General features: G+C 37.9%; 1 protein-coding gene across 4 annotated transcripts in view; it reads left to right on the top strand.

Annotated features, from left to right (window-relative positions):
- The window catches only part of LOC109423939 (adenylate cyclase type 3), a 273,333-nt gene that overhangs the window by 13,489 nt on the left and 246,992 nt on the right, over nt 1–12,852 (top strand). The gene's annotated exons all lie outside the window — the stretch shown is intronic.

Genomic DNA, 12,852 nt, shown 5'->3' with positions numbered 1-12,852 from the left:
CACTTTTTCTAAATGACACATTCTACCGCGACGTTACAACGTTTCGACGCCTTTTCTGTCCGATTTTCCACTACAACCCGTAAATTCGACCGTAAAGCCTCAAATATTTTTACATATTCGGATTCATTGTTTTCATTGGGAAAGTATGTTTAAAATGGGAATGAGTAGCGTCCCATTTTTAACATACTTTCCCAATGAAAACTATCTATTAAACAGATTGAACTTATTGGAAATTTTACTAGGAATCCAAATAAGCATCCAAATACAGGTATGTTCCGTTTTTATCAACTCGGTCCGCGATTTTCACTTGACAAAAACGGAATAGTGATAAAAACAGAATAATTTTCTTAGACAAAATATTTTGCAACATTTTAATATAAATTGAAAGTTTTACTGTAGAACACATTCCAAAAGTAAGAATATGCAGTTTACTATGAAATTTAATTATTTTTTGTGATCTTTTAGTATATCTTGGTTGCACAGTTGAAATGACAATTTTCTGACTGTGACGTAATTTTGATATCCTAACAAAAAAGGATATGTTTCTTCCGGAGGATCATCTTCACAGATTCCTATAAAAGTTTCGACTAGGATATACCGCATTTAGTTCACCACTGGACTGCGCACTGGGTATTGATAAGTGCGAAAACGCAAATAAAACTGCGCGATTGCATCAAATAAAATTGATGTCTTCGGCGCACTAATTCTTCGATGTGATCTGAAGACACCGTGTCGATTGGATGCAATCGCGCACTTTTATTTGCGTTTTCGTACTCTTGAAAATTAGTGGTGAACTAAATGCGCTGTACTTAAAGGAAATCTCCAGGATTTTTTCTAAGTGATCACTTGTAACTTCTCCAGAATATTGGATTCCTCAAGAAGTTCCTCCAGAATTCTTCTAGGCTACCTTGTACCATGCCACTTGTTTATCTTTTGGAATTAGATAAGAGTTCCAAGGTTCTGCTCCTAATGATTGCTTAAAAAAATCCTTCCCGGATCAAGATGTCTCTGTTTAAATTTCTCCTGGAGTTTCTTTGGGGATTCCCCCAGGAATTGGAATTTATTAACCTTTCTTATGCATTATGTTGGGAACAGCTCGCTGACGTAATGTACGGTATGGGTCTTGGTATAAGTATAGGCCCTAATGCACAAGGTGGGCTTAGAAAATCATTCTGGGATTTAACCTAGACATCCTCTTGTACCGGCTTTTCGAACCCTCTAAGCAGAGTACCCTCTTCCAGACATTCTGTTGAAATTCATCCAAGAGTTGCTTTGGAGATTCACCAAGATTTTACTTTTTATATTTCGCTTTTATTTTCGCTGTTTCTTTAGAATTTTCTATGGGAATTCTTCCAAGATTACTCTTTCAAATCCCTCCAGAAAATGTTTCTTATATTCTTCCAGGAGTTTTTTTTTCTGGCGTTTCTGCAGAATGTCTTTCTGGGATTCCTTCAACATTTTTTTCTAGAATTTCATCACAAGTTCTTTCTTAGATTTTTGAAGAGTTTCTTATGATATTTTTCCCTGGAATGTCCTCCATCCAAATATTTATTTGAATGATTCCTACAGGACTTTGTTTTGGTATTTATGCGCAGTAGAAACACCTACACCTACAGGAACTTTTATTATGAATACTTTCAAGAGATTTTCCGAGGATCTTTCATCTTTAATATTTCCACATGATTACAAGATGAACCAGCCTTGGGCTGAAAATCTCGTTAAAAAAGATAGTATAATAATAATTCTCCCCGATTTCTTACTGCGTTTCTCAGAAGTTTAGTCTGGAATCTTCCAGAAGTTTAGTCTAGTAATCTTCTAGCAATTCTTTCCTCAACCATCAAGAAGTTTCTTCAGGAAATCCTCCTAATGTTCTGTATAGAAATCTTCGGGGAGTTATTCCTGAGAATCCAGAAGTTCCTAATGGGAAACCTTGGGTAATTCCTGTAAAAGTTCCTCGAGAAATACTCTCAGAATTGATAGGATTTCTTTAGAATTTCTTTAGGATTTTTTTGAGGATCCTTAATTTTATCTGGAAACTCTTCAGGATTTGCTGGAGAAATCCCCAGATTGTTTTCCAAGTTCCTAGACTCCTCTTTCCTAGAGAAACTTATTTCTGAAAGACTTAACTCCTAATTCACCTAAAGGAACTTCTGAATTATTTCTTGACGATTTATCAGAAGAAACCCATTTAGGATTCTGGACTCTGGAGGAATACAAAGTAGAATCGCTAGTAGTAATTACTGAAGAAAACCAAGATTACATTTATAGAGCAATTGAAAATGAAATCCCGGATAAAATTTTATCCAGTTAGCCTAGTGAATATAGCAGTTTCGGTCGGGAGTATTTGGACAGGGTATCAAGGATGATAAGAGAGATCTCTGGTAGAGATTTGAGCTTCGTCGGAAAGAAGTAGCTACCAGGAGAGAAGAATTCAGCGCATAGCGTAGTTTCAAGAAAATCGCGTTAAATTTATTTCACTGAAAAAAAGTTTTGTAAACATGATTGAAGTGTAAAAATTCATGCAATGACAGAGGCAAAGAAAGCCCTAAACTGTTTAAGTTCTCGAAGAACACTTGAAGAGGCAGGTCAAGTTCCAGTTGGTACGTAGAGCCGTGAAGAAAAAGAAGAAGAAGAAGAAGAAGAAGAAAGATCTGATGGGAGTTCTTGGACGAATATCCAAATGAATTTCCTGGAGCAATCCCCGAAAGGGATACCAATTAAGGTGCCCTAACACAATATGAATTAATAAAAAGTTCGATTATCCAGGGTGATTTTTTCCTATTGCCGGATAAACGAGTTCGTCCTTTAATGATGTTATATGCACATCCCATCTATTATTGATCTATCATGATTAGCTACTTATGTTACACTTGGAAAATGATTGAGCCATGCTACTGTAACGTATACGTCTTCTTCATCTTTATTGATGGTTGCTTCAAATTCATTCATGGACGGATTCATTGCCTCAAGATTAATGTTAAACTATAAATAACTCGTGTTCGAGGGAACAAATTTGGCAAAAACTTTAGTGTTGACAAAAACGGAATGAAATGTTGACAAAAACGGATAGTGATAAAAACGGATAGTGACAAAAACGGAACATACCATGAGCGATAACGGTCGAATTTACGAGTTATAGTGGAAAATCTGACAGAAAAGGCGTCAAAACGTTTTAACGTCACGGTAGAATGTGTCAAATATAGACTGTTTCAGAAATTATAAATACACTTTGTTTTTTACATAAAATGAACTGTTTTGACAGTTTGACAGTTGACAGTTGACAGTTGACAGTTGACAAATTGTGAGTTGAGCCTTAATTCAACATGATGTTGAATAACATTTGGATAATTTTCAGCCACAACCTTTGTTCGGGCTTTATTCACACAAATTTGGAAAACTTTAAAGCATAGTGTTGTGTACTTCCCAACTGAACTGTTTGTTGCTAAATCGTTTAACACACGGTTTAACAGCTATATTGTAAAGCTGTTATTTAGCAAAAATGATCAAAAATGCATTTTTTTTTCAATTTCCACGAGAGTTTATGATTGGCTCTCATGCTTTGTACACTAACCGCACGGCCACGAGGCTCCACTTATTAAATAAATTTATTTGTTCGGCTCATACGAGCCTTCAGATGGCAAAGCTTGTCATTCCATAAAAAAACGAATGCAGTAAGCAGTAATTAAGACATTCGTTTGCCTCACGTTTGTTGCTACTTGAGTTATAGAATATTTTTTTTGGAGACAATCATGTGTTTTTATAATTTCTGAAGCAGTCTATAAATGGCCATGTGGTGCACTTTTTCAATAATTCTAAAACACTTTATTAGTTTGTCTTAATACCCTTTGGTAATCTCTGTCGCGACTTCCAGGGCAGATTCCTGGTAAAATTCTATTCAAATGAACATTTTTTGGAGGACTGTTTATGAAAACTTCGGTAAAGTATTGCTTCCGTAAGTCGCGCGGTTGGCCACCACCGCCAGCACCCCGCTAATGCTGAATACAAAATGCGAGATTTTTTTCATCGTGTTGTTTGACTTCGGGTAAGTGTTTACCTAAGACCATTAATTTTAGCTTCTGGAGATATTTTCAAGAACTTTGGTATATATAGGAGGGCTTCGTAGCCGAGCGGTTAGCATCGTCAGTCGTTTAGGTGTCTCGTAAGCCTCAGAGTGTGGATTCAATTCCCACTCCAGTCCACTGAGCCACTGGGTGTTATATGTGTTGTCCGTTGTCTAATGTTAGTGATAATGTTCAGTCTGTTCGGAATTGTAGAGATTACACTGACGTTTTGTAGCAGCTCTTTTAGCAGCTCAAAACTGCAAATTTTAATTCAACTAATTAATCATTTTTTAACAAATTTTGTTGTACTTACAGAGATTGTTTCTCTCCACTACTCCTCTTACAACGAGTGTTCCGATTCCCCAATCTTTGCAGGTTCCAGCACTAGTCTAAAGAAATTAAATTAGACTCAATGAACTCGTTACCACGTAAACAAGCTCATACTTACTTAGTAACTTTCGTAGTTCTTCCGGTACACCGAACTAGTTTTAATGGACTTTTGCAATTATCGTTCGCCTACCAAATATAACCTGCATTCAAATAGCAATTCATAAATTACCTTCTACTAACTCCAATTTTTATACTTCTACTCACTTTTTGTAATCTGATGTAAGCTTATCACCCACTCATACATCCAGTATTAAATAATTACTAGTTCAAACCGAAAATAATGATTTTTAAATTCACTCCGAAAATCCACGCTATTCTACAATTGATCTTGGTTTGTGATTGTTTTCATTTGTCCTCAACTATCTACTCTATTCGTTCACCCAGTATCCAAAGTTGTCACACTGCGGTAGACCGGTCACCATTACAAACCGTGCAGCCTGCTCAGTAGTTTTCTTCACACAGTCTGTGCGGGTTCTAGCCGAAGACGGTGTAATTGTCTTTTTTTATATATAACTATGAAGTTTTTGGCCCTCCTTAATATTTCTGACAAACTCACATCTGATCTGATAATACCTATTTTTAAAAATTATAAGCATATTCTTTGTGACTTAGTTTGTAAATTTCTGGTAAATTATTAGAAAGATGTTATCTCGCGTTCTTGAAGTGAGATTCTCTCCTTCGACCTTCGATACTTTGCAGATTTTTTTTCGTGGTTTTTGAGATAACAGAGGTCATTGCAACTGAGAATTTACTAGGATCTTATCAAAAATTGTTCGAGAGATCCGCCGTAAACCGTCTTGTTCTGATTTTTTTTTAAAGTTCTCTAAATTCAATAAGTTTAGTATCTTCCATTAAACATCCAGTGCTCAAGAACCAAGTTATAGTCTAACGAGCTTTTTGGTGAAATGAGAACTACCATAGAACTCTTGATAGAATCTAAATAATTTCATTGAATTTATTATCGCTCTATTCTGTGCGCCTTGAAGATATATTTTAGATACTTTAATCCCTAAATGGAGCATTATAATGATGCTAACATATTTGCAAGGCTCGCGGTGCATTTGGTGTAGCTCCGCGTTGTACCAAATGCACCGCGGTTCACGATCTGAATACCCCTGCGAGTCATTGATACAGAAGAGCATTACCTTCTCAACGCACGAATCGCGTAGACGCGATCTTTTCCAATTCAAATGAAATTTTGCTCACGCAAAATGTAAAAAGGGCGTTTGAAAAAATGGACTTATTTTTTTTTTCATAAAAAATTATTACTTACTCGAAAACGGTTTGTCGGATTGAGTTGATATTTTCGATAATGTTTGAGGATATTTGAAGGACTTAAAAAAATATACTGAGAGTAATATTCATCGTGGATCTATGTTGGGTGTTGGATGATGGAATGTTGAATTTAAATGAACTTTCCAAAAACCTTTCCAATTTTTTTTCAAATATATTTCTATAGAAAGCTGGCTTCGGCCTCAAAATTCGCCTAGTACCGCACGGTGGTCAAATATTTCCTTCCACGGTTCTTCCTCAAACCAGTTCCAGGACTCCTCCAAGGGTTCTTATGGAATTCCCAGGGAGCTTCTTATAAGATTCTCCTGGGGGGATAATCTAGGATTCCGTCAAAATTTACTTCAGAATTCTTTCACGTATTTATTTTGAGATTCCTAAACAGATTTCATCTCTGATTCCTCCAAGAAGTCCTCATGGAATTCCTCCAGAGATTCTTAACGGGGATTTCTTCAGGGATCCCTCCAAAAGTACCTCCTATAATACTCCTAGGTGTTTCTTTACACGGGCTCCTTCCATTGTTTTTTTTTTCTGGGATTCCTTAAAGATATTCTTCTGAGATGACACTAGGAGTTTCTTCTGGGATCCATCCAGGAATTCACCAAAAATTTATTCGGAGATCACCACTGATGTCCTTTCCTAGATTGCTTCAGCAATTCATTCAGGGATTTATTCAGGAGCATCTTGTGCAGGCCTTCCTGGAATCTTTCAGGACGCCTTCAATATTCCCCCAGGGGTCTCCAGTTAGCCAGTTAGCCTAGTGGTTAAGGCTATGGATCGCACGTCCGGAGACGGCGGGTTCGATTCTTGTTCCAATCGGGAAAAATTTCTCGATTCCCTGGGCATAGTGTATCATTGTACTTTGCCCAACAATATACAAATTCATGCAATGGCAGGCAAAGGAAGCCCTCCAATTAATAACTGTGGAAGTGCTCAAAGAACACTAAGTCCCAGTGGGGACGTAGAGACACAAAAAAGAAGAAGAATTCCCCCAGGAGTACCTTTTGAGATTTCTTCTGGAATTTCTTTAGAAATTCTAAGATGTATCTAGGAAATCGTTGCGGGAATCCTCCTAAAAATTCTTCCGGCATTCCTTCCGAACTTCTTCCAGGATTCCCACAGGAACTCCTCCACGGATTTTTTCCAGAAACTACTTCTGTGATTGCTTCAAGAACTTCTTATGGGTTTTCTCCTGGAACTCCTTCCGGGATTCTTCCAAGAACCTCTTTCGGGATTCTTTCGGGAACCCCTTCTAGGATTCCGCCAGGAACTTTTTTCGGGATTCATTCAGGAACTGTTTCCGAGATTTATTCAACAACTCCTTCTTGGATTCCACTTAGAACTCATTCCGGGTTTCTTTGGGAACTCCTTCTGAAATTCCTCTGGGAACTTCTGCCATGAATAATCCAAAAACTTCTGCCGGTATTTTCCCAAGATTCCTCCACGAACTCCTCCTGAGATTCTTTCAGAGATTACTTCCGGGAATCCTCCAGGAAATTCTTCCTGGAATTCATACGGGAACTCCTTCCAAGATTCCTCAAGGACACGGTGGATCTTCGACTTCACCTAGGGGCGGCTGTTGTATTGGCTCGGCAGTCTTATTCAATCATTAAGCGAGCTACAATAACCTTGCTCCGACGTTTCGGTCCTGGTTTGGGACCTTCTTCAGGGATAAGCGAACAATTCTTTATCCCTGAAGAAGGTCCCAAACCAGGACCGAAACCTCGGAGCGAGGAAATTATAGTTCGCTTAATGTTTAAATAAGACTGTCGAGCCAATACAATTCCTCTAGGAACTTCTTCCAGGATTCTTTCGGGAACTCCAATCGGGATTCCTCCGAGATTTTTTTTTCCAGGAATCCCCTGGAACATTTTACGGGACTATTACGGGATTCTTTCAGAAAGTGCTTCCGGCTCTTTTTCAGGATCTTCAACCAGGATTCATCTTCTAAGTAATTTCTAGATTCCTCCATTCGCTGCAGATCCTTCTGGAATTCTGTCGGCAATTCTGTAATACTCCCAGAAATGCAGTAACCGGCACAAAAAAAAAGATACACCATATAGTGGTTATAGTTTGTAATGAAAACTACATGCAAAAATGATAAAATATACCTTTTAATGAATGCACTACACCCATTTCACATTGTCTTAGTAATCTGTGTTGAGAAATATTTGGTTTTTGAGAGATAAAGTGAATTTTGATAAGATTGGGAAAATTGCTTAAAAATTGGGTATGACAGAAAAAAAGATCCATTTAGCAGTTAATTCTGAAATTTCAAAATTTCGCCAAATTTTCCCACGTTTCGCTTTTGGGTGTATACTATTGTTATGTTTTCGACATATTAAATGTATTTTGACATGAGTTTTATCAATTATAGGGTGATATGGGATGAGTTTATTTTTCATGACTATTAGAATGGGTATTTTTTTCGTAAACTACAGAAACTATCTGTAAGTAAGAATAGATGTTATTAATCTACAATATAACAATAATTTAGCTTGCAACAGAGATGCCAACAGAACGATTGCCGATAAGTTTAATGAATTCTTCTGTGCGATTGGAGCCCAGCTAACCTCCTCTATCTCTAGTAACCGCGACATCAATAAGTTTGGAACATTAACAAGAGTCAATCAGTCAATATTTCTACGACCTGTTACTGTACAAGAAGTCATCCTTAAGACCAACAAATTAAACATCAACAAAACGCCCGGTTATGACGGAATTCCAGCGTTCTTCGTAAAGACACACCATAACATATTTGCACCACTGGTAGCAGATATCTTCAATGAATCTATTGCATCGGATAGCTTCGTTAGCGTTTGCGTTAGCGTTAGCGTTAGCGAAGTTACGGTATACTTCGTAGATTGGATACTAACAACATTCATGTACCTTTTGCTAATCTTGCTCGGATTGCTTTTCGGAACAAAGCCGGGGAGTTAACATTGCTCCAATCTTATCCAAGGATACCAAAAGCACAAATGTCATTATTCCCGGCCACGCCCATCTTTACCGTAACTTGGGATAGGGAAGGAAATGTTAATGTAGCACATATTTAAGAGGCCTTCGACTTAGTGACACTCCCATAAGTACTACGGAGTGGGTGGTTGGGAGATGTAATGTGTAGGTCAAGGATTCGTCTGAAAAGCTGGCGATGGACCCACGGCATTGATTGTTTACTTGGTTAAAATTTAATCTTTTGAAAGCCGGCAATCAAAAGAGATTTTATCGGGTAGCCCCAGAGAAACTGAAAGTTGCACGCGTAGCTTCAGTTCACAAATCAGGCAATAAAACGGAAGTGAATAACTATTGACCAATATCTATTCTTTCGGTCTTGAGTAAACTATTCGAGCAACTCCTTGCCGATAGAGTTTCCACCTTCTTGAATGACAGAAAAATTATTTACGACCACTAATTTTTATTTCGATCTGGCTCCAGTACATGGACAGCTGCCAGCGAACTCGTAGATGATATCTACATGGCTATGGACACCAGCAACGTTGCACGAGTTCTGTTTTTGGACTTGAAGAAAGCCTTCGATACCATAGACCACGATATGCTAATGAGAAAATTGGAGTGCTATGGGATTCGTGGTGTTGTAAATGCCCTATTCAGGAGCATCTATCTAACCGGGAGAACCCAATTTGCCTCAGTAAATGGCGTCGCAAGTTCAAAGAGAGTAGTCACTGTTGGAGTTCCACAGGGGGGCAATTTAGGGCCGTTACTCTTTTTGCTTTACATTAATGATCTGGCAAAACTTCATTTGCATGGAAAACCACGATTATTTGCGGACGATACATCTGTAACGTACCTTGCCTGATAATACTAATGAAGGAAGATATGTATGTATAAGCTACAAGAGTTCTTTGCCGAAAATCTTTTGTCCTTGAATCTTCAAAAGACAAACTAGGCTCAGTGTACCAGTTATGGCTATAGTACCTCAAATTCGCCATAGTTGATTTTCAACCTTTAAAGGTACAAATCAACAAGAAAAAAATCGTGAACAACAGATCACGATCACAAAAGATGATTGCAATCCTTCAAACTTCACAATTTGCTCAAATTATGGTAGAAATAAATCATTTTCCTTAACTTTTCGGTCTCCTTGCACCCTATTTCGCCATAGTGTACCAGTTATGGCAACTCCCATAAGGAATGCATGTAAATAGTGCGAAGTGGAACCCAAATTAACAAATGTGTCCATAACTGGTACAGGGTTCCTATCATTGGCACAGGCCGTAATAAATACTAAAAGTAGTTTTGGCTCCGTTTCTATATTTTTCCTGTAAAGTATTAAAACAAATCAATCATTTGACTTATTGTTTACATTCGTCTGTCTTCTTCATATTTTTGTAGAAATAGTTTTTCTTAGGTGGTGCGATAACTGGTACAGGCACCCTACATGATTTTCCACTCGAGACAAAAAAAAGTTGATCGTCATGCAGACCTGATAGTGGGTGGAACGGTAGTTGAGAAAGTCGAGGTCTATAAATATCTTGGATTGATATTTGATTCTACTTTGAGCTGGACCTCTCAGGTTAACAAACTTAGAAGCGATGTCAGCTCTTCTGGAGAATCAAAGTTACTTCCTATAAAACAATTAATTATCATGTATCAAGCATTTGTGCAGTCCAAATTGCAATACCTAGTATCCATTTTGGGTGCTGCATCAAAAAATGTGTTGAAACCATTACAAACTGCGCAAAATCGATGCCTAAAAACCATCTACGGCAAGCATCGTTTATATCCAACATTGCAGCTTTATAAAACCGCCGCGAATTCCATCAATCCCATTTTGGCCTTACGAGAGCTTAAAACTGTAGTAACTATGCAAAATCTTCTCCATAATCCATTGGTTCATCACAACTATATCATACGGCGATCTCAACACTTGCATAGGACTAGAAGTAGAGATAAATTATACATAACTCGTCGCAATACGGAAGCTGAAAAGAAAGCTTTTTCCTACTATGGGATGCTTCGGCACAATGCTTTACCAGAAACACTGAAAACAGAAATGAATCTTGTAAGATTTAAAGCAGCAGCTACACGATTGATAAGAATCAATCTAAGCCAATATCTTATTTGAACCTCTTTGCAACTAACAACCCACGTATCTTTCGCTCGGACAGAAGCCACACCAGTTCTTGTCAGATTAGCCGCCTCATCGTACAATGGACGCTTGGTCAGCAATCATGGATTGTTTCGGCAGTCTGGAACAAAGCAAACGTCAACTGGACCCAAAACCGCCGGTAACCCACCTAATCATCGTTTGGTCAGAAGCAGCGCCAGTCTCTCTGTCAGGAACAACACTAGTCTTGCGTGTTTGATACCAAGCACCAAGGAATAATTACTATCATCCCAATATCTTGAAATAGCAAAAAACACCGTAGCAATAGTTAAGAGAATTTTTATAAGTTACTTAGATTTTAAGCTGATATAATTGCTAGTTACTGGTTGCACTTCCTTAAAAAATAATTTGTCCTCACTGGAAGTGCATATTGATTGTATTTTTTTTTGAAAAGAAGAGTAGGTTCTATGCCTTTGGGAGTAGAGTAACATGAAGAACTTCATTCCCAGTGGCTTTTTCCTACTCCAAAATTAAAAAAAAAGACAGATTACTAAAACAATGTGAAATGGGTGTAGTGCATTCATTGAAAGGTATATTTTATAATTTTTGCATGTAGTTTTCATTAGAAACTGTAACCACTATACGGTGGATCTTTTTTGTGCCGGTCACTGTACCTGAGATGAATATTCTCCAGGAGTTTATAACAGAATCCTCCAGGAGATTTTTGTGGCATTCTTCTTGGAATAACTCAAGGAATTCATACAAGAATTCCTAGAGGAAAACCTCCAGCAATTTCTTAAGGAATTTCTCCATCAGGCATGTTAGGATTACACTGTTGAAAATGCTTTGACATCCATGTGCACAACAGAACATGTGCTCGATGAACAAATTGAGATTTGAAATTATGAAAAGAAATCCACGTACTCCGGTGAGACTCGAACTCACGACTCCCAATTCGCTAGACGGGCGCTTCTATTCCTTCAAGCTACGGAGTCACTCGACTATCTCCGTCGCCAGCAGGCCTAGAACTGAACTCGATTCCACAATCGCACATGGTTATCTTCTTTTCACAATCCAAACCCCCTTCGGATGGGATTAGATGAACATCTAACACATTGTCTGTTGTGCACATGGATGTCAAAGCATTTTCAACAGTGTAATTTCCCACATGGCTTGGTCAGCCAAAGCAAAATCAAGAAATTGACATGTTAGGATTTCTCCATGGTGGGTTTCCTACTATAGTTCTTTCCTCAGAAGGAATAATGGAAGAGTCCCAGAAGGAACTTCTGAAGCAGCCCCAAGAAAATATCACATGAAGCTCCTTGAGGAATCATTGAAAGGATTGCAATAGGAAATAAATTGTTGGAGACAGCACGGAAGGAAGAGAGACAATCTTAGAAGGAATTTCTGGGGGAGTTTAGAAAGAAATCCTGGAGAAATCTCCGAAAGAATTCCTACACACATTGCAGAAGGAATTTCTACAGGCATTTAGGCTTGTTTCTCACGTTGACATCGGCGGTGAATATGATATAATTTCAAACAGTAGTTAATGGCACTAATGTTTTTTGGTGGATAATATTAGTTTCACACTGGATGACGATTCTTTACGATTTTTCATATAGCATCGATACTAACATGCCAGTATAATAGGACAGATCGGTGAAGTACTAGATATGTAGTAATGAGCTGAATTTTAGTATGGTGAGAAGGTCAATTCTTCGTTTCTGCACTGAAATGGTGCAAAAAGCGTGGGTATTATGATTCCTTGTCTAATTTGATGCTGTTTGAGCAAAACTTTGGCCAACAGTGTTGTTTATTTCTCCATTTCTTGCAACATAAACAACATAGTTATCCAAAGTTTTGCTCAAACAGCATAAAGTAGTCATAATACCCACGCTTTTTGCACCATTTTATTACAGAAATGGAGAATTGACCTTCTCACCATACTAAAATTCAGCTCATTACTACAAATCTAGTACTACACCGAACGTGCCCCATTCCAAAAAAATCGATAAATCTTTCTCGTCTCCCAACATCTACTCC

Source organism: Aedes albopictus, chromosome 2, assembly GCF_035046485.1.
Source record: "Aedes albopictus strain Foshan chromosome 2, AalbF5, whole genome shotgun sequence".
NCBI lineage: Eukaryota > Metazoa > Arthropoda > Insecta > Diptera > Culicidae > Aedes > Aedes albopictus.
The sequence above is the reverse complement of the archived record's forward strand: the minus strand, read 5'-3'. Positions and strand labels throughout refer to the sequence as shown.